General features: G+C 40.1%; 1 protein-coding gene across 6 annotated transcripts in view; it reads left to right on the top strand.

Moving 5' to 3' along the window:
• Positions 1-25,505, top strand: part of trps1 (trichorhinophalangeal syndrome I) — a 126,260-nt gene that overhangs the window by 89,641 nt on the left and 11,114 nt on the right. The gene's annotated exons all lie outside the window — the stretch shown is intronic.

Below are 25,505 nucleotides of genomic sequence, written 5' to 3'. Positions count from 1 at the left end.
CCATATGATTAAAAGGTATTTATAACCGTCTTCTGTATAAGTGTGTTTGTGTGTGTGTTTGGTATAATGACAAATCGAATGGAGGGATCAGAGCAATCAGGTTTGAATGATTACTATGGGAGCGAGGGAGAGGCTTTGAGCTTGGCTAATTCTAACGTGGCGATACAATAACAAGAGTATTGTCTATCAGATCTTTTATTTATCATTCTTGAACTGCAGCGGCTCATTTCAGTCCATCCCCTCTCGCTCCATCATTTGCCGCCTCTCAATCTTGTCAGGACGGCCGCATCAGTGCCAATAATTACAGCTTTCGATTACGATACGGCCTTGACATCGTTCCCCCCCGCTCGACCATTTCAACGCTCTGTTTTGTGATTCGCAAGAGACTTTGAGTCCCAGCCAGCAAAAACTTAATCGTTATTTAGGGCACCCTTTATGTTGTCAACACTTTTGTAGACCTTCTTCGTCACTTACTGTAACTGGAAGCATTTTTTTTTCACAGCGGTTTGACGGGATGTTATGTTGTAGTTTACTGTAGTGGAAAGTGCTTTCATTAATAGTAGACTTTACACCGATTAGCATTTTATGCTGATCGGCTTTGTCATAATTCGCCAATCCGATCAATGCTCCGCAAAAGACATTTACTCCGCGTCGCCATCATGCACAGTACATTTTAATTCAAAAGCTAGTTTATTTTTAGCCTTGTCGCGTGTCTTTTGGCGTAGTCCTGTAAATATCTGACGGCCAATAAAGTTATTTTAAAAAACAAACAAAAAAAAAAACACGTCGGCTATTGTATTCCGATACCACCGCATCCCAGGGCTTTATCTTGTCAACTCAAATGCGACCGGATACACTCGTTACCCTGGCGACAACAGCAAGAGTGGGTCGCGCCGACTATATTATGAGGATCAAATGGGGGAAAAACGTGTGTTGGTGGTCACCGGTGCTCAGGAGAGGAGAGGACGTTCGTTTAAGGCTTGCTTGAGGTATTTGCACGTACTTTTAATACGATACGGCTCGCAAGCAGGCAACAAAACAATATGTAGCCTAGCAAGCTACTGCTCGCACTGACGGTTGTACGTAAACATGCTGCTGTTCTGTCGAATCATGCTCTTTTCGTTGTGGGTGAAGTCATTTAATTATCCTTCCATCCATTTTCTGTGCCTCACTAGGGTCGCGGGCGTGCTGGAGCCTATCCCAGCTATCATCGGGCAGGAGGCGGGGTACACCCTGAACTGGTTGCCAGCCAATCGCAGGGCACATACAAACAAACAACCATTCGCACTCACATTCACACCTATGGGAAAGTTATAGTTGTCAATTAAGCTACCACGCATGTTTTTGGGATGTGGAAGGAAACCGGAGTGCCCGGAGAAAACCCACGCAGGCACGGGGAGAACATGCAAACTCCACACAGGCGGGACCGGGGATTGTACCCCGGTCCTCAGAACTCTGAGGCAGACGCTCTAACCAGTCGCTCACCGTGCCGCTTGTCATTTAATTACAATAAAGTAATTTAATTACAGTAAGTTAGCACCCATTATTTCTGTCATGTTGTAATGTTGGTTTGACCTGACCGATTAGAATACACGATCTGACTAGACCAGTGATTTCCAACATTTATGGAGCCAAGGAACATATTTTACAATTGAAAAATCTCACGGCGCACCAACAAACAAAAATATCACAAAAAGTTGTTACATTAATTATTGTATGTACTTCCTGCCATCTAATAGAAGACCATTAATTAAATCTGTCACTATGCCTCACTGGCATAAATAGAAGAACAAAGATAGCAGGAGCAATTGCGATTCCCTTTCAAATTGTGTGTGAATGCCAAGAGCCAAAAAGCTGAAATTCTGAAGAAGAATTGTGGAAAATAATGTTAATATAATATATATGTATTATATAATATTTGGGTGTAACTGTACAAATATTAATATTTGTATGTTTTGGTCCAGAGCATACTACTTGACTTATGAATTAAATTTTTGTTTTGTGACCAAGCTCATAATTCAATTTACTCATATAACAAATAAAATTTCCCCACTGAAATAAATTGAAATGCCATTTGTTCCAGGCTTCCAAAACACTTACATGTGGGTAAGGAGAGCCACATTCGCCAATGCACTTTCAGTCGTTTATTGAACGTATATATGTATACATATATATATACATATATATGTATATATATATATGTATATATATATATATATATATATACATATATATGTATATATATGTATATATAGTGTATTAATTCAGACTGTTACTGTTGCACTAACCTGCAGCATTGTACATTTCCTAAAAAGAGCTGTCATATATTTTGAAATCGTTATAACAATTTACCATTAGCATTTTGCAGTTTTTGTTTGTTATTTCACGTTAAAAATGTTCCCTTGTGGCTGTGAACGGTATAGAGATGAAGTTAGATGAATTGCTAAGAAGGGGTTTGGCCATGCATTACTGTTTTCCGCCTAGGATGACACAGAATATTTGTTTTCTGTCAATGTCATAAATACACTTTTGATACTTCTCTCAAGGTCCCAGTTTACATGAATTTTGGTATTATTCGATCTTGCTTTCAACACAGAGTGGTGGGAAAAGTGCTTGTTGGGTGTTAAACAACACAAGTCTCAGCTTCCTGCCATTCCGTTTTCATACCACCAGGGACAAAGAAGTCATGTTTGAGGATAATGCAAAATAATAATAATAGATAATGCTTCCAACACAACAGGGCGAGAGAAGTGAGCGTCAAAACTTATCACGCTTGTCCTGTCACACCACTTTTCGACATTTACACAGGTGTCCTGTGTAAGGCGAATAAATCCTGACTTGAATAGGCCGCTGTCACAGTTAAAAAAAAAACAATTTCAATCGTAATTTTCCCTTTTAAAAAAAAAAAATTAAATAAAAAAATATGCTTGTCATTTTGACTGATTAGATCATCTGAGGTATTTTGGGGTTTGCAAGTGATTTTGCAATGGGACTCCCCAGAAGAGTGTCTCTGTGTGTGTGTGTGTGTGTGTGTGTTATACAAAAAAAACAAGGAGTGTCTACATATGTTCCAGCACAGATTCCAGCCTCATAAATCACTTCAACTGGTGTTCAACAGTCAATTTCTTTCTCTCTCGCGGTCTCTTTTTTTGTCGTTCTCGTTGCCAACAGGGAGATTTGTGCTCTGTGTCTCTGTTGTGCAGGATTAGCAAACAGACAAAGAGAACAGAAGGAAAGAATGAGGGAGGGAAGGAAATTAAGGAGGAGAAAGAGACAAAAACAAGATTCCCTGAAATCAGCCTCCTACCTCCATTTTGTGTGTGTGTGTTATCTGTTCCTGTGTGTCCGGATGTCGTCCAGATGTGCAGCGAGCTACACTTGGTCTGCAAGGCTGAAGTGTGTGTGTGTGTTTGTGTTGTGTGTAGTAGTCCAGCAGTTTACTGCCTAGCTGCTTGAGAGCCAAAAAGCTATCGCTAAGCCGCTTGTCTGTCTTCATCCAGAATGGCGAGCTCCTCGTTTTTATACTCACACATTTGTGACGGCCCATTTTAAATAACCGTCAATCTCTCCCTCTTTTTTTTTTTTTTTTCTATTTCAAAATCAGAGTTGTCTTTTAGCATTTCATGCAGGGCGAGTCACATTGGATGCTCACTGTATGTTTTGAGCCACTAGAGGGCACATTGTCATTGAGAAAGTAACAGCGTGTTGACTGTAGCCACTTTCATACTGCCTGTAAAATCCATCAATTTTCAACCTTCAGAGGTAGTATCACAGCTGTAACAGAGGCTGCATGAGACCTGTGTATCAGTGTGGAAATGATATGGAGTCTGAAGTTTAAGCTGACTCTGACATTTTCTGCCCAGTTATGTTGAAAGCAATTGCTGCATGGATTTTACATGTCACACCTGACTATTTATTTGATTGTGGTTTGTGTGAAAGCAAAAAGCTGCAGTCATATCCCACTTCGCTGGGTACCGTGTAAAAGGCAAAGGCGGATGCCATGCGTTCCGTTACAACTCGACTGCGGCAATTTTGCAGGATAACTGTGTAAAGAGGCAAAGCCACACTTGCCGAATAGAGGAGGAAATTGAATGTGTTGTTTGCATTTGTAGCTTGGTGTGGCTACTTTTAATATCGTCCCATCCGCCCTGTGTTGGGTTTCTGTGGCTCTGCTTGTGTTTGAAGTGATCAGTATCAGTTGTGTTTGCTCCTCTCCAACCTGCAGTGGCCCTCATTGTTTGTGTTTGTTTCCTCTGTGTGGTAGAGATGAGAGAGACGATATCACAGGGGGATAAAATAATGAAAGTAAAGTTTCAGAAATAAGGGGTGAATCACAGCTTTTTGACCCTCTCCAGGTGCAGCCAGTCTCTCTTTATGTGGAGGAATTCGGAAATAGTCTCCCTTATTTATCATCTGGAAAATGAACAATCATTTTTCAGTAATTAGTTTTGCTTTATCCCACAAAGGGCATACTTTGCATTCACAGTCATCTGTCTATAGCCTCTTTCACACTGGCCAGCTAAGCCGGCATTTTCCCGGCCTGCTGTTCTGTGTGTCACCAGTCAGGGATTGAATTCGGCTACGCATTTGCCGTCTTCCGACGTTGTGTCAGAGGCGTAAGGGCGAAGCGTAGCCAAAGTGTGAAGTTTAACGTCTCAGACTCGGTGTTGAACCGCTCCTTTGATTCGGAAACAATTATCGTTGTCACACAGATGTCGCCACGCATTTAGTAATGTTAATGCCGTAACCTGCCAAAGGTTTGCACTCAACCTTTACATGTTAAAATCTCTTAAGTATGAGCATGTCACAACGTGAAAGCAGCCTAAAGACAGTTAGTGTCGTAGCTGACTAAGGCACCAAAACTGAGTGGAGTCAGAGTTGAATGAGTGAACTTTGTTTTTACCGCAGACCGTTTAGGCACCAACATTGCTGGGTCACAATGATTTGCTGGCAGCCATCAATTAATGGAATAAAAGCTGTATCATGCCCATCCCCGTATGACAACTAGCACCATAACTTCTGTTCAATGTCATGGTAACAACTCGACTGAGAACAATCTCTTTGAAGAGTCTTGGCGCTCACATGCGCGTGCTTGCGTTTCATTATTACGAGAGCGTGTTTCCACTCTGTCGCATGATGTGAAGCCCTTACAACAAAATTGTACCTACCAGCAGTCATTTGTTCACTGCCTGTTCTGCACTCGCTCTCTCTCCATCAAGTTTACTCTGCGTTCTAGACGCATCTCGAGTCCTTTTTCTCGATTGATTGTTCCGGGCCGGAAGACGAGACGCAGGGGAAGCAATGAGTGATTCACCGCAATTGATTTTTTTTTTCATTGTCTTGTTTTTAACGCAAGCGAACAGTCCAAGGTGTACTCCGCCTCTTGCCGATAGTTTGCTGGCATAGGCTCCAGGTTACCAGCAATCTGAACGGGGACAAGCACTATAGACAATGGATGGATGAATGTTTCTAAACCAGTGAGTTTGACAATATTGGCAAAAAGATTGGACAAATTGTATTCAAACAAACCCATGTTCGGCGGAATGGGTTTGTTTGTTTGTTACAATGTCCTATTCGGATTTTTTGATACCTCAGTGCCTTTGCCAAATAAAATAAAAGTTGCTTTTTGAGTAGGTCAGAAGCTCTCAATGCAGTCCTAATCTGATCTTGACTGCAGCTCTCTCGATTTCTTATGGTAAATCCAATTTTAACAGTTTAGGTTCTAATTTGTTCTATGTGTTCCCTATGGATCGATGGTTCCCCGTATCCCAAAGAAAATTCTTGATGAAACTTTGATGGTTTCATGATTTTAAATACGTGACTTATCTTACACACGCTGACCAGCTGTCATTATCTCCGAGTTCAGTTGTTGTAACTGGCACCGCAAAACAATTGCATGATCAAAGCCCATGAGAAGACATTCTGTAAATATCTGTTGATTTGATTGGATTTTTTTTTTTTTTAAAGCTCCCGAGAGAGGAGGTTAGTGACAGAGTGAGTTAGCAGATTGCAGAGATGACGGGACATTACAGAAACTGTCTTAAAGTAGCCCAGTTCCATCCTGCCAGTTTTGGTCTTTGACGTGTTCGACGTGGCGTCTTTGGAGGTGGCGGGGCCCTGCTTGAGGCGAGGCCAGGTTTGATGGTTGGATATGTTTGGCTCCGTGCCTCGCATGAAGACGCTCTCTCAAGTCCAATTAAGGCCTCAGACGCCAAAAGACTGCTTGTTCTCAGTGTATGATTTGGACGGCCATTTATGTCAATGTGAAGTGCAGCGTGGATGATCTGTCAACATTCTCACAGCGTTGTCTGAGTAACATATCGGGTTATCACATGTGGCTGTCTGGTGTCAAAGGCACAAAGATGACACGTCGATTACGCACTCCAGACGCGCGTATGCGCTCCTCCGAGGCGAGCTGAACTGGTTGGTTTGTCGCGACAGCCAGCACATGACCGACAACAGCCCAATTGTGTGTGTTTGTGGGGGTGCAAGAGTAATTCCAATATTGATGTGTAAGGCTCCATCTCCACCCTGAGGCTCTTTAAAAGTGGAAAATGTCAGAAAAGCCCCCGGTGGGTCGCCCACTTAGTGTCAGTTGTGCTTGAGTGCTGACATCGACTAGGAGCTGCACTTATTTATGCGTTAAATATGCAAAGACTGCGTATGCATTACAGCACAAGGACGGCTAAGCATTTATCACCTCTTACGACTTGGCAGTCAAGTATTTCCCAAAAATAGTCACTTCATACAAAGCTTAAAAACATTTATTTGACCACCACCCATTATAAGGTTTAGTGGTTGAATGTTATGCTTGATTAATTTCGGACTACCTCAGGGAGCTGGCTCAAATTTAGGTCTAAAAAGGTGAATTGAGTTTGAAAGTCCTCTTTTGTGTTCATAATGGTTTAACAGCAACACCTCCCTGAAATTGAAAAAGTCCACTAAAAGCACTTTGTGATTCTCTTCTCATTCAGGTCATCTAATCTATTTGGTAAAAGCACATTGGGTTCCAAATTTACAATTTTTTCACTCTGTGACAGACAAAAATGAAGAAACGGCACCAAATTTATATCATATAAATAATTAAACCTATAAATGATGATAAACAGGCCCTCACACCCCCTGTTTTATGCTTCGCCCTCAAAACAATTATCAAACATTTAACAGCGTAGACAAAAAAAACCCTTTGGAATTTAGCTTTACACACAGGTCTATTATACCTACCGCTGGTACAAACCTTGAAAGTCACTCAAAATGGCTTCTTCAAAACAAAATGGCAGACTTCCATTTCAAGTTTGTGCACGGGTTCTTGAGATAATTTTTTTTTTGCGTCCTGTTATGATGTCCAGCAACTTTCATGTTTGTCTACTTTTTCTTCTAACTTTGCAGGTGACTGCTACTGGGTGATTTTATTTTTTTTAATTTAATTTAATTTTTATTTGGGGGGTATTGGGGCATGTTGAGACCCCAAGCAAAGACGATTCATTCATGCTCCTCCTAAAATTTAGCCCCATGTAATAGGGTATACTTTGCCTCTAAGACTACCATCTTGCATCTTGCTTGCCTGAGGCAGGCTTTCATTAAAACTGAAAATCAGAAGAAGCAATTTGAGATGGTCATCTCATCACGTGTGACCTTCGTAAACGATTCACATGCATTCCGAGTGATTGTCCATGTTCAGTGGTTTCTCGCGGCAACAAATCCGCACACCCTCTAATTCCCTCGCCATAAATAATAATACGACTTCATCCTGAGACCGGTACGCACACATCGCCGCCTCGCTTTGCGCCTTCACACACGTACAACTCGAATACCTTGTTGATAATACAAAGCAGCATCTGTTCAACCAACCGACTGACTTACCGACACAGCCTAGGGACGTTGTCAGCGCACAGTCAACACCTTTTGTCAATATTCAGACGATTCCACAATGCACTTGTGTTGAGGCTGGCATGAAAACACAAGCGAACTGTCGCTTCCACAGTAATGCCGGTCAAAGGTCGGAGTCTTTCATTAATTTCAGGCGGTCTTTATAACTGAGGGGGATGTCGGTGGAGATGATTCCGTGATTCCGGACACTAATCAATTTTTAAAGTCACTTTGTTGTGTAGCCACTAAATCCTAACCATTTGAATTTGATAATGTTTCTTTCAAGCAAAAAAAAAAAAACAAAAAACCAAAACAAAACTTAAAACTCAAGCTTATTATTGCACTGTTTTAATAAATCAAGTGTTGACAATGTTGGATACTGAACATAGAGATGTCAAAATATAGAATTGTGAAAAGATCATTTACAATACAGGTATTACCGTATTTTCCGGACTATAAATTGCTCCGGAGTAAAAGTCGCAGCAGCCAAAAAATGCATAATAAAGAAGGAAAAAACCTATGTCGCATTGGAGTATAAATCGCATTTTTGGAGGGAAATTTATTTGATAAAATCCAGCATCAAGAACAGACATTTCATCTTGAAAGGCAATTTAAGATAAAAATAGAATAGAGAACAACAGGCTGAATAGGTGTACGGTATGCTCACGTAACACATTCAGCTAACGTTCGTTACATGACGCATAAACAACGAACTGAGAACGTGCCTGGTATGTTAACGTAACATATTAACAGTTATTCAGATAACTATAGCATAAAGAACATGCTAACAAGCCATCAGTGTCACTCCAAATCACTAAATCCAATAAAATCTTCATCCTCGGTGTCACTTCTAAACAGCTCCGCCATCTGCGGAGGTAGACGATGAGCCGTTTCCTCCTGAGTACGTCGGTTTCGTCAGACTCATTGTCAGTTGCAGGTACAGATACACAGGCCTAGAGCGCCCTCTTGCAGTTGTCAGTGTGACAATAACTATAATTTCACATATAAATCGCTCTGGAGTATAAATCGCACCGCCGGCCAAACTATGAAAAAAAACTGCGATTTATAGTCCGAAAAATACGGTAAATCCATGGACCGTTTGTGTGGTTTGTTTTAATCAACCAAGTGTTAACAACCTTATATAATAAAAATGGAGTTATCAAAATACAGAATTATATCTGTGGTATTAAATCTACGAACGTTGTACAATCACTGAATCTTGACCGATTGTGCTAATTTCCTAGATGTTATTCATCAAGCAAAGAAAAGGCTTCTGAAGAAGGTTGACTTTGTTTTTTTTTTAAATAAACCACATGCTTATAACCTTGAAGAATGAAAAAAAACGGATTTACATTTTAGGTATTAACTCCATGTGTTCGTTTGTGCTATTATCAAGTTTTCCAATTAGTTGTAACGCTGAAGAATCTAGACAAAATCCTGAGCATTTGGACTAATTTTCATTGGCGTTCCTTTCAAGCAAAAAAAATAAAAATGTATTATTATTATTTTCTCATGAAACTAGAAGTATAGAGCTGATTTTTGTAACTTTGTTTTAATAAACCTAGGGCTAACTTTGGATAATGAATGTGGAACTCTAAAAATGTCTTTCGTTTTATATTGTGTTGTTTGTTACCCCATAATAAGCAGCAACCTGAGTCACAATCCCTGTTTCGTCATATTATCACTGGCAAAATATTGTATTTCCAGTTACTTAATCTGCTATGCATCCTAACGTCTAATAGTTACCACTAAATCGTGACTGTTGGTGCATTTTACATAGACAAGCAAAACAAAAAAACATTGAGCTGATTCTTTAGTTTTTGCAAACCAGTGTTAACATCTTTGGAAAATCAACGCATAACTATGAAAAGATCTTTCAAAATACTGCATCATCAAAATCAAATTGTAACCACTAATCCTTGAAAGAGGGGGGAAAAAAAACATGTTCTCTCATTATACAGTTCAGAGTATTTTCCATTTGTTTTGTCAGGACTTTGATGAGTTGGCCCTAATGAGCTAGCTAGCCTTATCATTTGTCCTTTTGGCTTCAATTTGATGGAGCGCATTGATATTGGTGATACTTATTGGGCTGCACCAGCCCCGGAGTGTTGCTCATCTCCGGCGCTCACCCTGGCTTTTAAAATAAAAAAATACATCAGATGGTTGAGTACTCTAGAACGTGGGGCATTTAAAAACACATGCAAATTAAGAATGGCTATACAAAGATGTTTCTGGAGTCGCAGTTGGGTTTGGTGTTGCTGTGGGTGCTGCTCACGCTCCACTTTCGCTGCGTCGTCTTCTGCTAATTATTCACCTTGACCTCCTTGCCCACTCACTGTGCTCATTTCCCGCTACCGTGACCTGTGGCACCATCACAGCCGCCCTCACACACTCGCAGCACGATCGGAAAATACACACTTTTTCACAGCACTGAGATGATAGGAAGAGACTATACTGTAAATGTATGGTTTAATTTTTTTACCTACTTGCGGAGGTCAAGGATGCCTTTTTTCCTTGCTCATCCGTATCAACAACTATGTATGACTATTTATGATTTTTAAAGGGATTTATTGAGGTGCAGCTCAATAAATTGGAATATCGTACAAAAGTAAATATAAGCAGTTCATTTCAAAAAGTGAAACTCGTACATAAAACGGCTTCATTAAACACTTAGGAAAAGCCTTTACTACCGACCTAATGTTTTTTTGAGATGGTGAATTATGGTTTTAGCTGGAAGCTATATTCATCCATCCATTTCCTATACTGCTTATCCTCATTAGGGTCGCGGGCTGCTGGAGCCTATCCCAGCTATCTCAGGGTGGTACAGCCTGAACCGGTCGCCAGCCAATGGCAGTGCACATAGAAACAAACAACCATTCGCACTCACATTCACACCTACGGGCAATTTAGAGTCTTCAAATAACCTACCGTGGGTGGCATCATCCTGGTTGTGTCCGCTGCTGGACGGGCTCGCTGGCTTGACCCCCCCCCCCCCCCCTGCGGGTGGAGGGTGCCAGGCCCACCCTTCCTCAATGTGCCGGCTCAGTTTATACTAACATGTCAACTCACACGTTCTTATAGGTGTTTAGACACTAAAAAGAATCTCACCGCACCACTCGTCAGTAGCACTGCCATGCTCATTTCTCACATCTTTCTGTCCTCTCTCATCTTGCTCTCTTGGTTTTTTTTATTGCATGTCCTCACCGGATGTTCAGTCCCCCACAAATAAGAACACGATTTGACTGTCGTAACGTTACTTGTGCTCAAATATCTAGACTATTGTTCTGCTGTGGTTCGCACCCCTATTTCCCTTTATGTCCACTCTGTCCCTTTATTTGCACAATCTTCCAAAATGTCTGTGAAAACGTATTCAAAACAACAAATCTTGACTTTTCCAAGTGAAACCTTGATAAAATGGACACCGATATAACTGATTAATTTTGTTCCGTACAGTAACATAGGTGTATATGGGTATTTTGTGGGTTTTTAAGTTGGTCACAAATGTCAGTGTTGTGTTGCAATGCGTCACTTCTTCCCCGTCGTCCACGCTGTCCAGCCTCTTCGCACATCCTCTGTCTTGGTCATAGCATTAATTGGAGAGAGAGTCATTTGGTGAGGCATACAGTGCACTAGGTCATTTCGAAGTTTAATATTCTAAAGTGACATACATTACATTCCCATTTGCTTCACGTCCCTCGTTTGCACCGCAATTAGGCAAATCTTTGCTCGTCCAAGGACGTTTGGAAATGAAGACGTACGACTGGCGGTGTGCGCACCTTGTTTAACGCGCCGCCGTGTCAAACAATTAGAGCCGCAGATGTTAGTGTCAGGCTGGCATGAGCTTACTTGCTGGTGTTCACAGCAGTGTTAGTCTGTTTGTCAGGTCAGTTCTTGTTATTTTTTGACGTCTTCATTCCTGATATCACAGCCAATTTTTCCACAATACTGTAGCAACAGTACAAGGGATCGCTTTTATAATCTGCACGTCCAAAAACTCTCGGAGGGCCACAAAATTATTTGCAATAAATTGTCGTATCATTTCAAAAAGAACAAAAAAACCTAATATATTTATGAACTATAATCACATAAATCAGACATTCCAGCATGAATGAAATATATATATATATATATATATATATATATATATATATATATATATATATATTGTTTTTTTTTTTTTTGCAAAAGGCGGATTATTACAGGAAAAGTCCTATTTTTTCAAGAACAGAAGTCTTATTTTTTTTGAGACTATAGTCCTTATTTCTTTAGTGAATAGAGATATATTTTTTTGAATAAAAGGTGTAATAGAGTAAAGTTATATGACACAGCATTTCTAATCCTTTTTTGTTTTGGTCATTACTTGTAGGCTCAGCATGGCAATGAACTTGAATGACTATTAAATCTGAAACTCTAATCAACTCCACAAGGTCAGTCTTATGATGAAGCCTCTGGTATGACTGCAAAAAGATAGCTTTGCGTTGTTGTCTCTTGAATAATTGTGAGCTGAGAATCACTTCTTGCACTGGGCGTAAATCGATTATAATTGAACTAACGAGAGAAGAAAATGTTTGTATGAAGGTACCATACTTCCTCAAGTGCTTCATCCACATTAAACAAATAAACACCTCCCTCAAATATATGGCTCTCTTTAATGAGTAAATATCTGTCCATAGACAATATTGTTCACACAGGCTTTAAAAAGTTAGTTGCTGAGCCAATTCAAACTGTTGCTAACCAAAACAGCAGCCTCTATTGAGGAACACATGCTGTCAGATTACTTTGTGTTGAGTTTTGCACAGCATTAAAGATGGTCTTGGGTAACATGGAGACACTTTTAACAGAAATTAGCATACCAATCATCTCTTGACAGGTGGTCAATCCACAATGTTGTGTGCGTATATGTTTATGTTCAGGGGACCTAATTATACATTATGGCCAATCTGCCTTGGTCTTTATTTTGTTTTGAACGCCACCTTCACCCGACATTAATTGTAGCAAAAAGGTAAGAGTGTTTAATATGATTCCAGGCATGCGCTCCCAAATTAAATAAATGGCTCTCCACTAATTGACTCCTCACACCCATCTGAGGTTTCCGTCACAATATCATCATACCGGCTTTTAACAGCATGTAGTAATGGCGTTTCCTGGACCCGAACGGGTCACCCGGGGGTCCGCAGTGTGGGAATTGACTCGAAGGTCCATTCTCAGATAAACAAGGAAAATAGAGACTCAGACAGTTAATTAGTTGTTTAATGCCAGTGGATCAAGCCGCAGGTAGTAAGGTTGTACATGGAATAACTTCCTCTGCTCATGTTCTTCCCCCTCTTGCTCGTTTTCCTTTAGGGGCTTGTACAGTAATGTGAGAAGGGGTTAAAGTTGCAATGTCCTGGATAAGTAAAGCGTGTTCATGTCAACCTAGCCTTCTTCCCAGGATGAAATATGTGCACTACATTTCTCACCAATCCGGACAGTTTGAAGTGGGTCACGGTTCTCTAGACAGCATTTTCAGAGAGAAGGGGTTAACATTTCAGACGCTGAGTAATATGTTCCTGACCACATGCAGAGACTCACTTGTAGTGGTCACCATAGGAACTGAACTCGTCGTTGTAAAGTGAGGAGCTTATGTCTCGAAATCCTAAACATAAGCTTTTCCCTTTTGTAGCATATTGTTGCCCCCTTTTTTGTTCATTTTTAAGCTTCATGACATCTACTCTAAAATCCATATGAGGGCATTTATGGCCTTTTTGAAATATGTCACTTCAACATTAGTAAAATGTCACATGCAGATTCCCCCCGAGGTTATCGCTTTAGTGCTCAGGTTTAAGGTGCTACCACTGGCTGCCATCCAACACAAAAAAAAAAAAAAATCAAGTGCGTTTGCTGATGTGCTCTTTTGAACCTTCATTAAACACTTCCCCCGCTCTAATGTCGAGCTTGCCCGGTGGTGGCCTCCTCGTCAACCGGCCTGGGCCTCGCTTTTCAAACTGTCTTACGTATATCGCCACACAGCCTTTATTGTTCTGCAATGAGATTTACTCTTAAGCTCCAAAGAGAGAAGGGTGGGGGGGTTCTGAATGTGCTGCATTGATAGCATTTGCGCTGCCAGTCCAAAGCCTGCTGGTGTGCTCTGGTAAGGCTTGCTTGTGTGTAATGGAGCGCAAGGTAAACGGGGGACAAACACTGGCCGTGTTCAATATAAAAAAAAAAAAAAAAAACTCTTTCAAGCTCCACTCGCTTGTTTACAAGTTTGTTGTTGGACTAACCGCCGCTTAATGGTCGCTGACACCAAACTTTATTTATTTTATTCTAAGGATTGTCCCTGATACAGCTGCATACAAATACACTGTTATGTTATTTAATGGCTATTTATGTCTTCATGAAAGTTTGCAATAGCCATATCAAAACCTTTTAAATGATAAATGTGTTGTTTGAGACCTTGCTTTAGCCATGTCTTAGTCTGATCTAAAATCAACCTAAAATACTCTAATCCATTGATTCCTCACCACTGTTTCACTTAATTTTTGATTTTTGTAATTTATTTACAACAACTAAACTATATTTGTTCATCTATATATGCCAGCGACATACTGTATAATGATTGGCACAACAATGAAATGATTTGTCACTACTTGGCAGAAGGTCCAATTAACCTGAGTATCCACCTTTTGCCATTAATTAGAAAAAATAATAATTGTGTTCAAATAAAGAGGCCCAGATTGAAGTAAATTTGTGAGTAAAATTATCATTGCAGTACAGTTGCCCATTTGCAAATTCCCATATTTGTAATTTGTTTTATTGGAACCTATCCTCTTTTTTTTTTTTTTTTTTTTTTGCTGAAACGCTCACCTGCTCTGTGTCAAGGAACTACAACCCCAATTCTAATGAAGTTGGGACGTTGTGTTAAACATAAATAAAAACAGAATACAATGATTTGCAAATCATGCTCAACCTATATTTAATTTAATACACTACAAAGACAAGATATTTAATGTTCAAACTGATAAACTTTATTGTTTTTAGCACATAATCATTAACTTAGACTTTTATGGCTGAAACATGTTCCAAAAAAGCTGGGAGAGGTGGCCAAAAAGACTGAAAAAGTTGAGAAATGCTCATCAAACACCTGTTTGGAACATCCCACAGGTGAACAGGCTAATTGGGAACAGGTGGGTGCCATGATTGGGTATAAAAGGAGCTTCCCTGAATTGCTCAGTCATTCACAAGCAAAGATGGGGCGAGGTTCACCTCTTTGTGAACAGGTGCGTGAGAAACTAGTCAAATAGTTTAAGTACAATGTTCCTCAGTGTACAATTGCAAGGAATTTAGGAATTTCATCATCTACGGTCCATAATATCATCAAACGGTTCAGAGAATCTGGAGAAATCACTGCATGTATGCGGCAAGGCCGAAAACCAACATTGAATGGCCGTGACCTTCGATCCCTCAGGCGGCACTGCATCAAAAACCGACATCAATGTGTAAATAATATCACCACATGGCCTCAGGAACACTTCAGAAAACCAATGTCAGTAAATACAGTTTGGCGCTACATCCGTAAGTGCAACTTGAAACAAAGCCATTTATCAACAACACCCAGAAACGCTGCCGGCTTCTCTGGGTCCGAACTCATCAAAGATGGACTGATGCAAAGTGGAAAAGTGTTCTGTGGTCCGACGAGTCCAAATTTCAAATTGTTTTTGGAAATCATAACCGTCGTGTCCTCCGGGCCAAAGAGGAAAAGAACCATCCAGACTGCTTTGGACACAAAGTTCAAAAGCCAGCATCTGTGATGGTATGGGGCTGTGTTAGTGCCAATGGCATGGGTAACTTACACATCTGTGAAGGCACCATTCATGCTGGAAGGTACATACAGGTTTTGGAGAAACATATGCTGCCATCTAAGCAACGTCTTTTTCATGGACGCCCCTGCTTATTTCAGCAAGACAATGCCAAACCACATTCTGCACATGTTACAACAGCGTAGCTTCGTAGTAAAAGAGTGCGGGTACTAGACTGGCCTGCCTGCAGTCCAGACCTGTCTCCCGTTGAAAATGTGTGGCGCATTATGAAGCGGAAAATACGTTGAACAGCTGAAGTTGTACATCAAGCAAGAATGGGAAAGAATTCCACCGACAAAGCTTCAACAATTAGTGTCCTCAGTTCCCAAACATTTATTGAATGTTGTTAAAAGAAAAGGTGATGTAAAACAGTGGTCAACATGACCCTGTCCCAGCTTATTTGGAACGTGTGCAGCCATAAAATTCTAAATTAATTCCTCAACTTTCTCAGTCTTTTTTGCCACCTCTCCCAGCTTTTTTGGAACATGTTGCAGCCATAAAATTCTAAGTTAATGATTATTTGCTAAAAACAATAAAGTTTTATCAGTTTGAACATTAAATATCTTGTCTTTGTAGTGTATTCAATTAAATATAGGTTGAACATGCTTTGCAAATCATTGTATTCTGTTTTTATTTATGTTTAACACAACTTCATTGGAATTGGGTTTGTATGTTGAATTTATTTGAAGCGCTTCGAGACAAACTTGCTTTTCTGGCATCTTGGTGCCAAGGAACAATGTTGAAGTGAGTTGTGGAGCTTCATTTAGATTTAAGATGTGCTTTTCCATCATATTGTGGCATTTAAACCATCAGAGAGGGCTGTCAATTACAAGCAGATTTTCGCAAATTTGTTAGGCTCGTTCACTATCCCCAGCGAATAGCGGGGGTTCACAGTAAATAATATATATTATTTTGTGACATTTTTGTTATGTCTTGTGCTGTGACATGTTTTGAATGTAAAACGTGTGTTACCCCAGTAAGATTGGGGAAACATTGCTCTAATGAATACCGTGCCCCAATTTGTCACAGTCATCCACTTAAGAAAAATCATCTTCTCCCTGAAATAGACACCTCTCTTTTCACTTCATGAACAAAAAATGTGAACTGTAATCATCTCACTTAAAAACACCCAGGGAAATTAAAAGATGTAACTTCTGAGCCAGTTTGAATTCCATTGCCAACTAGAAACAGCAACACCTACTGAGGCTGGGATACGCTCCAACTCACCCATGACCCCAATGGGGATAAGCGGTATAGAAAATGGATGGAGGAATTATTCAAACAATGCGTTAAAACAAATAATGGCCCATCTGCAGTTGAGTAAATTCAATTGCTGTTTATTTAATTATATTCCGCTTGACAGCATTGGATTTTTGGCATGCACATTACTGTTATTAACAATAATTGAAACGTCAACCATGAATCATGGTTTCACTGCTACTTGTGACAAGTTTGAGTAAACCATTATCACGGTCCCCTGAAAAGCACAGTTGTCCAATTGTTGTGGGTGTTATTTGTTTAATATATACAAAAAAAAAACAGATTATCAGTAATTATTCACATAAGCAACACAAATTTGCTACAAAACATCCTTTTGGCCTCATACAGTCAGTCATCTGTGATGCTCATGTTCAACTGTCAAGATAAGAGTGGTCCCTAAACATGGCCACATATGGCTTTTATGACACTGCAGAATACATTACGCTGACATTAATTCAGAATTCAGGCACAGTTCTAATCCCGTCGGACATATAGCCAGACAGAAGTGACGGTTTCCCAAGAAAATTTGCATATAATGCCAAGGCCTTGTTACCAAGTGGATTTTCTCTCAGGATTGCACAATGGACATTTTTTATGAGGGTCTCCTTGAGCTCCATCCAACAAGGAAGCCATTACATTTTGGGACGTCCATAAATGCTCTTTGTAATGAGAATTATAGGGGGGGGGCACAAAACAAAACACATTGTTGCCTTCATTTTTACCTGTATGTATTTTGAGCCGTTTTCTCTTGGTTTATTTATTTTACGGAGGTTGAATATTTGGCCATTTTGTCGCAAAGCCGCATTTTCCACGTTTTTGCCCCATTTCCAATACCCCCACCAGGTTCCCTATATCCTGACCTTCAATGATGGCACAAAAAAGGCACTTTTTCTGTCTCAAGATTAATTGCCATGGCCATTTTTTGGCAGGGAGCAAGAGGTCCTGGAAGTCTTTCATCACAAAACTGTGGAGTTCTGTTCCCAAGTTTTTTTCATGGACCTTTTTTTGGGCCAAGTGGTCCAGGAAACCTTCCACATAAGGAGGCCCCAGCTGGAGCCTAAAATGGGAAGAAAAAACTTTTTCTGACTAAATGTTAATGTAAATTCTTTCCATCTCGGTTTATTCCTGGAGTGATGTCAGCCACGTTATTGATTCCACAAGGCAATCACCACATGATGGTTGAGCGACATTTGATCTGTTCTTCCTTCTCCACGCCACACTAATAGTGTCATGTGTGTCGAGAACCAATCAGGGGAATTTATCGCCCGGCTGCTGTTGAGCCATGTCAGTTTTTTGTAGCGCAAGACGTGAGCTGTTTTAAGTCCTTTTGCGATAGCAGCAGCTCTCGCCATATAATATATACCGTATTTTCGCGACCGTAAGGCACACCATATTAAAAGGTGCAGTCTCAATTACGGGGCTTATTTCTGTATTTAACACAAACATAAGGCGCACTGTATTATTGGGCGCAGGCCTGGTAAAACATACACTAGCTTAAAACATACGGTAACATGAATTCACGCTAAAACATACGCTAGCATGCATGCAAAACTGAGTTCGGTTGTACTTTATTGAAGTATTTAACAATGTACTCACGTTATTTTTTGATCAATCCTCATCCACAAATCCATCAAAGTCCTCATCGTCTGTGTCCGAAATGAACAGCGGGGCAAGTTCTCCATCAAACATGCCGGGTTCCCTCTCGTCATTGTCGGAGTCGGTCTCTTTGCCGGGGGGCTGTTCAGCAATGATGCCTTGCGTTTTCCTGCTTCCTCCACTTGCGAACCATGGATTCCTTGATCTTGAATTCTCCCGCAGCTGCTCGATTCCCATGTTCCTCCGAGTAAATGATAGCTTTCAGTTTAAACTGTGCTTCGTAACCATGTCTCTTCGTAGGTGGCATTTTTGGGAGTCCTTAGCCAAACCGATGTTGTTTTGCACAATGCACGTATCGGCACCCTTCCCCCTTTAACGTCCGCATGCTGTCCTCAGTCACGTCCGCCTTTCCTTTATAAAAGCAGCGTGTCGGCAGGAAATGCTCCCAGTGAGTCAAACGGAGCGCTCATCAAAGTCACACAACAACATTTACAGATTTTGGAACTCGGTGCACACATAGGGCGGGCCCCATTATAAGGCGCCCCGTCCATTTTGGAGAAAATTTCTGATTTTTAAGTGCGCCTTATGGTCTTGAAAATACGGTATGTATGGTACAGTATTTGTTGTGCTCTCTTACCTCTTCTGACTTTTTCACAGTTATTAAACGGTCTGCTTTGCCATTTATTATTGAAGGTGGCTTTGTGCAACTTCTGGTTTTCCATCTGTCGGTCCTCCAAGGTGTTTGTTCTTACCAGAGCCTGCGTTGGAAGTACAGTCACATCACCTTTACATCCATTCAACACCAACCTGATGATTCCATTAAGTATGCACAGTAGTCTAAGAAGAAGCATATGCTGGACACACAAGCAGTTGATGGTTGGTAACACGTACTCCCAACGGTCGCGTGATAGATGGCTCCCAGATGCAGCTTGGTGCATGCTGGTAAATTAGTGTCTTGTTATCTACCTAGAGCCGCTGTTCCATGTGTGCAGTAAATAGACTGATCCAACGTATGGGATATTGGCCTTGTCTTTACGGAATTTAGTTAATTTATCCAGCTAGTAGTTTTTGTGGCTGATTAAATAATGGCTGATTTAAAGCAAGGCGTTATATGCTTGTGTATGCTCCAGAGAAGGCTTTACTTTCTCTCTAAGTGAATCAAATGTAATTTCATTCTGCAAGAAAAGCCTCTTTTTTTAAATCTATTGGAGACTGACAGGCGCACTGATCTCTTTTCTGTTGGAGAAAAATACTGGATTATTATTTTATGGACAAAAGAGCTCCATATTTTTCTCATTGTGCTGTTACAGAACTATCGTCAGGAACTACATCGAAAAGTGAATGACTAAATTGTGTATTGCTGTGGCAAAAGTTAGGATAGGGGATATATTTTTGAAACGTGTGAACAAAAAAAATGATTGCAGAGTTCAAATAACTCCAAGTGTCATGAACGGAACAAGGGACAGGACCCAAAATGCATGACTCCAATTCAAATGGACAGTTTCAAAAAGAGGATCCCCCCCCCCCCCCCCCCCCCCCCGCCCCCCCGGAAAAATGGTTCTCTTATGTTAAAGGACTGCAATAATAAAAAAATAATAACATTGGAATTACATTATTATTATGATTAATGGCAATAAAGGACATCATAAAAAACATTACATACATATTCCTCAAAATTCATGTGATGAGCCAGCTTTTAAACTCCTAACATGTCGACATATATTGTCCATGTTATGCGTTGTTGTCATAAAACTGCCAGCCAGAAAATACGTGTGTTTGGAAAAAGAAAACGTAAAGATCACTGACTGACTCTTTTTATTTGCCCTCTGACGCAGAGTTGATTGCATTCCATGCCCTTTGAGCCTCCTCGTCAGGTCTTTTAATATATTAAATATGAGAGTTTTTCTCCTAATTGCTTTTTCAGAGTCAGATTAGGTATTTTCAACTAAGAATATTTTTTTAATACCAGGATGTTTGTAAAGAATGTAATTTCCTCCTTCAGGTTTTGTGTGTTAGGTGCAAATTGAAGGGCTGATAAATAAGTGTCGTTTACACCCTGAGAGCTAATTACAAGCTGAAGCAATTATATCAGTCAAGACAACGTTGGGGCACTGAAACCACACACACACACACACACACACACACACTTGTGTTGCTGATGCACCCCAACATCTGTGAACAAGGCTGCGCTTGACTGTGGCGGGCACTGATGATTGCAATAGTGTGCATGTGTGCGTATGTGCATGCACGGAAATAACTTGACATCTCATTTTTATCGTGGGAATTTCTCTTTGTGGGGACATTTTGGCAGGTTGACACAAAAACAGCGTGTGCGTGCACACTTTTTATCTGGCACATAACTTGATAACATGATATTTGTGTGTGTTGGTGTGCATCTCTCTGTCTTTCAATCATTGTGTTTCAAAAACAATAATGTCCCTCATGCACTGGGGGGACGTTTTGGTTGGTGCACATGAAAACTATGCTAGGGTTTGTGTGTGTGTTGGGGGGGGTAACACACAAAGATGGGTAGAGTGCTAGTAACAACGTGACAAGATTTCCCAAAAATGACAGTCTAAAAAAATGCTGAGTCTGGTTGTAATGGCCACTTCTACCTCAGTACAACGTACCAAGATTTTTCAAAGATCTGAGGATAGATTCCGGAGAAATCCAATGTTTTTGTGTCGGAAAAAAATGGCCTTTTTAAGCAACATTTTTGTATAATATAGCTTATTGAAAATCTGGTCAAAAAACGCTTTCAACTTAGAATAAAACCGTATAACTTCACTGTTTCACAACATATCTCCTCGACTCTTTCGCTTCATCTGTGTGAATAGTGCAAATGGAACATTTGTGAGAAGACCTGTGTGGGCTGTAGAATAGTTCATGTACTTTTCGTAATTGTTTTTTCGTGAATTTATTTGTCATGGAGGCTTTTAGAGGCATTAGAAGTGCTTATTCCATTTTTACATTTTTTTATTTTAGAATAGTTTTTTTCACGTTGCGAGTACGCACTAGAGTAACCAAAAATTGTACTCAAGAGGTCTGCCACTTTACAATAATATATAAAAATTAGTCCTCCAAATAATCACTTAAGAGTAAATAAGTATTCGGTGACGTACTGAGTAACTGTTTTTTTTTTTTTTTTAATTTATCAGAGCATGAATGTAAAGTGGACAAAACTATAAAATAGGAATGTGCAAATTCAGATGTTGACCAACAATTTCCCTTGAACTAAAGCAATAATAAATAAAGCAATAATAAATTAAGCCTTGATAAAGTCATGTGAATTGAGGCAAAATCAGTCACAAGAAATGGTCTGCAGTAACAGCACCCGAGGTGTAAATCTGACAAACCAGGGGACAGAACAATACTCGCGCGTGTTTGTGTACTCTTGCCTTTTTATTTTGGTTGGGCATATATTTGACAGCCCACCTTTACCATGACACTGACAGTTCCACACAAATAAGGCCATGATTAACTGTGTTTCTGTGTGCGCACTGTCGTCTTTTTCTTTGTGTGGCACAATATCTGATGTCCCACTTTTATTGTGTGGACATTTATCTTTATGAGGGCATTTTGGTTCCACTCAAGAACAATCCTTGTGTGTGCACGTGCATGCGTGGATATGTGTGTGTCCGTCCATGGTCCCATACGGAGGAGGGGCAGCTGCATGGCCATATGCAAGTAATTTGGCTCGCGCAGAGAGAAGCTAAATTCTGACGACAGACACATTGTTGGGCTTGCAGAGGACTACACAACCACACACACACGCACTTTGTCTCACACACTCAGAGAGGAAGTGTACATCAGTCAATCACCTGGCTCCATCTCGCTACATGTGGTGACCGTATGGTGTGCGCACACACGTGCACACACACATTGAGAGCGTTGCCGGCGAGAGGATTTGGATCTGTGCGTGGTCCCATGTCAAAAAGCAACACATGTACCATAAAGAATCGCAATATTAGCCATGTGCTGTTTATTCCATACAACATGTTTGGAACAGGATGTTTAATCATCCCCACATTGACTCCGAGAAGGGTGGATGCAGGCTTTCCAGAATAAATAAACATCTTAGCTTGCAAATATTTGAACTGTCTGATATTTTGTCGGTGGAGACTTAAAAGTAGAATGAAGGAAAACACTTCAAATCTCCTCTGCTTGGCAAAAAGGTTCATGTCCCATTTTAAATCAGTGTTGCTAAACAGTAGTAACATTCAACAAACAATTTGTGGCCAATTCATCGTCTTCAACATGCGACTGTCTAAGGGTATTTGCACACCAATTGAAATCTTTGCATAGTAATCGAAATGTACCAGAGCAGGCTGCTACATGTGATCAGATAGTCATGTCTTTCGACTCTGTAAAGCATCATGTGGCTTGTTTCCCCAGGGTATTTATTTTTTTTTTTTTGTTTTTTTTTTTTTGGTACGCTCTATTCCCAGTCACTATTAACAGTTAGTTGTTTTGACCAAGAGGTGGCTTGGGTCGCAGCAGATGCTGTTAATGTGAACACCTTGTATACTGCATTCCATCTCTACTTCATGCAAGTTCTCCCCTTTCTTGCGAGAAATAAACAAAGGATGTGCTTTTTGTTTTTTTTAGAGTTATAGTAATAATTACCACAATATGCTGTGAAGTGAGGTCTCAAAAGAAATATTTGGTTGTCAACCAACAGTCCTCCCTGCAGAATTTTAACACATCCCAAATTAATTGTGCTTATTTATATATATTTATTATTATTATTTTTTTAATTAAGCCCTAATTGTCAACTTTGTTATCCAACACATTAGCCTAAAATCCTTTATCAAAGGTATTTGCACAAGAATGGGCATTTCATTAAATTACCTTCATTGACCATTAGGAAAATTAACACTCAATTAATTGATTAATTCCATTATTTAAAAAACAAGTATATTTTTTGAAAGCCAGCCCAGAACTACTATATGCTTATCTGTCGTCTGTCATGCTGCCCAGTTCGTCAATTTTCCATGATGTCCCCTTTAAAAAAAAAAAAAAAAGAGGGTTTTTTTCAGTAGCATGTAAATAAAATCTATGTAGATTTTAAATCTATTTGTTGACCAAACTGTATGAAATACTTAACTATACAGTGAATCCAAATTGACTACAGGCAGATTTGCCTTTTTGAATGTTTTTATTTTTTGCCATCCCTACTTCATCATGAATAACAATAAATTTCCTTGGGGGGGAAAAAACTGAAAATGTTGCAGTGCTGTGGCCACTGGGCCCGTCTGCTTGGTAGCTGGCGGCCCCCGAAAACAGATGCCTGTTGGAAGATCGGCTTGTGGCTCCATCTGCAACAGCTCGGAGAGTCCAGAAAGGTCCCGAGTGAAGTGAAGGCGCTTTTGTGAAAATGTTTTCGCACCGGCTGTGCCGAACCCACACCCCCCACCCCAAAAGTATGCTAAACTCTCCACTGTGTCGGGAACATAAAGATGGTGGTGTTGAAAGGAGAAGGTCCTGGCAGACAGTCAACAAGAAGAGAATGCCAAAGATGGCATGCAATATAATATTGAATTTTAGGCAGTTTATGGAAGTGAGAACATTATGAAGCTGTGCTTTTTCTTGGAAGAAATAAATAGACGTCAATGCCATACAGTACGTGGTAAGCTACAGCGGTGCGTTGACTTTCAAAAACGCAATTTTGCAACCACGGCTTGGTAATTTGTTTTGTTCATGTTGCGAGACAAAATTTGAATTACAAGCGAGCTTCGGACACACTGCAAAAAGTGAAGGAAAAAAAAAAAACGCAACAATCGCCGAGGTACTTTCAGAATCATATTTAGCGGGACAAACAGTCAAACACACTCAATGAAAACACTTGCAAGGAGCTTGGACAAGATGGAAAGACTGAAATTACTTCGTGTCACTCACTAGGCCACGCCCCTTACTGGCACACATCAACAGACGAATACTACAGTGCGTATGCAACTTTCAACTTAATAGAGCTGCTGAGAACTAGAGTGGGCAAATTCATTTTTAAGTGCAGAAATGTATAGAAAAAAAAAAATCTTTGAGGTGAGTACTACTAGTCTATATCATTTAGTCACAATTTTGACATACCGAGCAGTCCATGATTGCGCTCAGCACTTTTCCTGATTCATCAGTGCAACAACTGAGCCAACTCCCATTTCTAAGATGGCCGCATACATGAAACAAGGGATAAAGTGAGGATCAGAGATTGATAGAAGACTCTGAAAGCAGTGCATCTGCATGCTATTATAAGTGAATGTTGCTTATCATCTTTCATGAAATATTAATAGATTTGATGGAAGTTTGGAAAAACTAAAATCTGAGGAAAACCACAATTTCTGTAAAAATTAGTTTCCAAAAGAAGTCATCATTGGTATATAAATCACCATGATATAAATCCCCCACATTGTTACTGCGCCATAAAACTTTAGATCACTCTCTTGCAAAATGTTAAAAATTGAGTTACCCCACTCTAGTTTTCTCTGAAACTTGCACTTCATTAAACCAATTTATTTCTTTACATGTACACTGCTATTTTTCTTTATTTATTATTATTATTTTTTTTTTTTGGAGGGTGTGGAACAGATGAGTGGCAATTCAATTTAATGGCGAAAATTGATTTGATATGTGAGTAAATTGACTTACAATCTTAGAACAAAGGAAACTTGTAAGCCAATGTACCACAATATTTTCTATGAAGAAGAGTCAATGTAAAATGAAATTAGGAGTGGAGATTGATGCACTGGCATAAAAGCGAGTGACTTTGTTGGCGTCCTGGAGGAGAAAGGATGCGGCGCCGTCGTAAGGGTGGCGACCTGGGGGACCACAGACTTAACGGGATGGAGAAACGCTGTGATTGGCTCATTACTGTGATGAAGCACATTGCCATGGCGATTGGCCTGTTCACCTCACCCGCCACTTTTCGATGCACTGCGTCTGTGTACT

Source organism: Phyllopteryx taeniolatus, chromosome 21 (genome assembly GCF_024500385.1).
Source record: "Phyllopteryx taeniolatus isolate TA_2022b chromosome 21, UOR_Ptae_1.2, whole genome shotgun sequence".
Lineage (NCBI taxonomy): Eukaryota > Metazoa > Chordata > Actinopteri > Syngnathiformes > Syngnathidae > Phyllopteryx > Phyllopteryx taeniolatus.
Note: the sequence above shows the minus strand (reverse complement) of the source record. Positions and strands in the feature narration are given on the sequence as shown.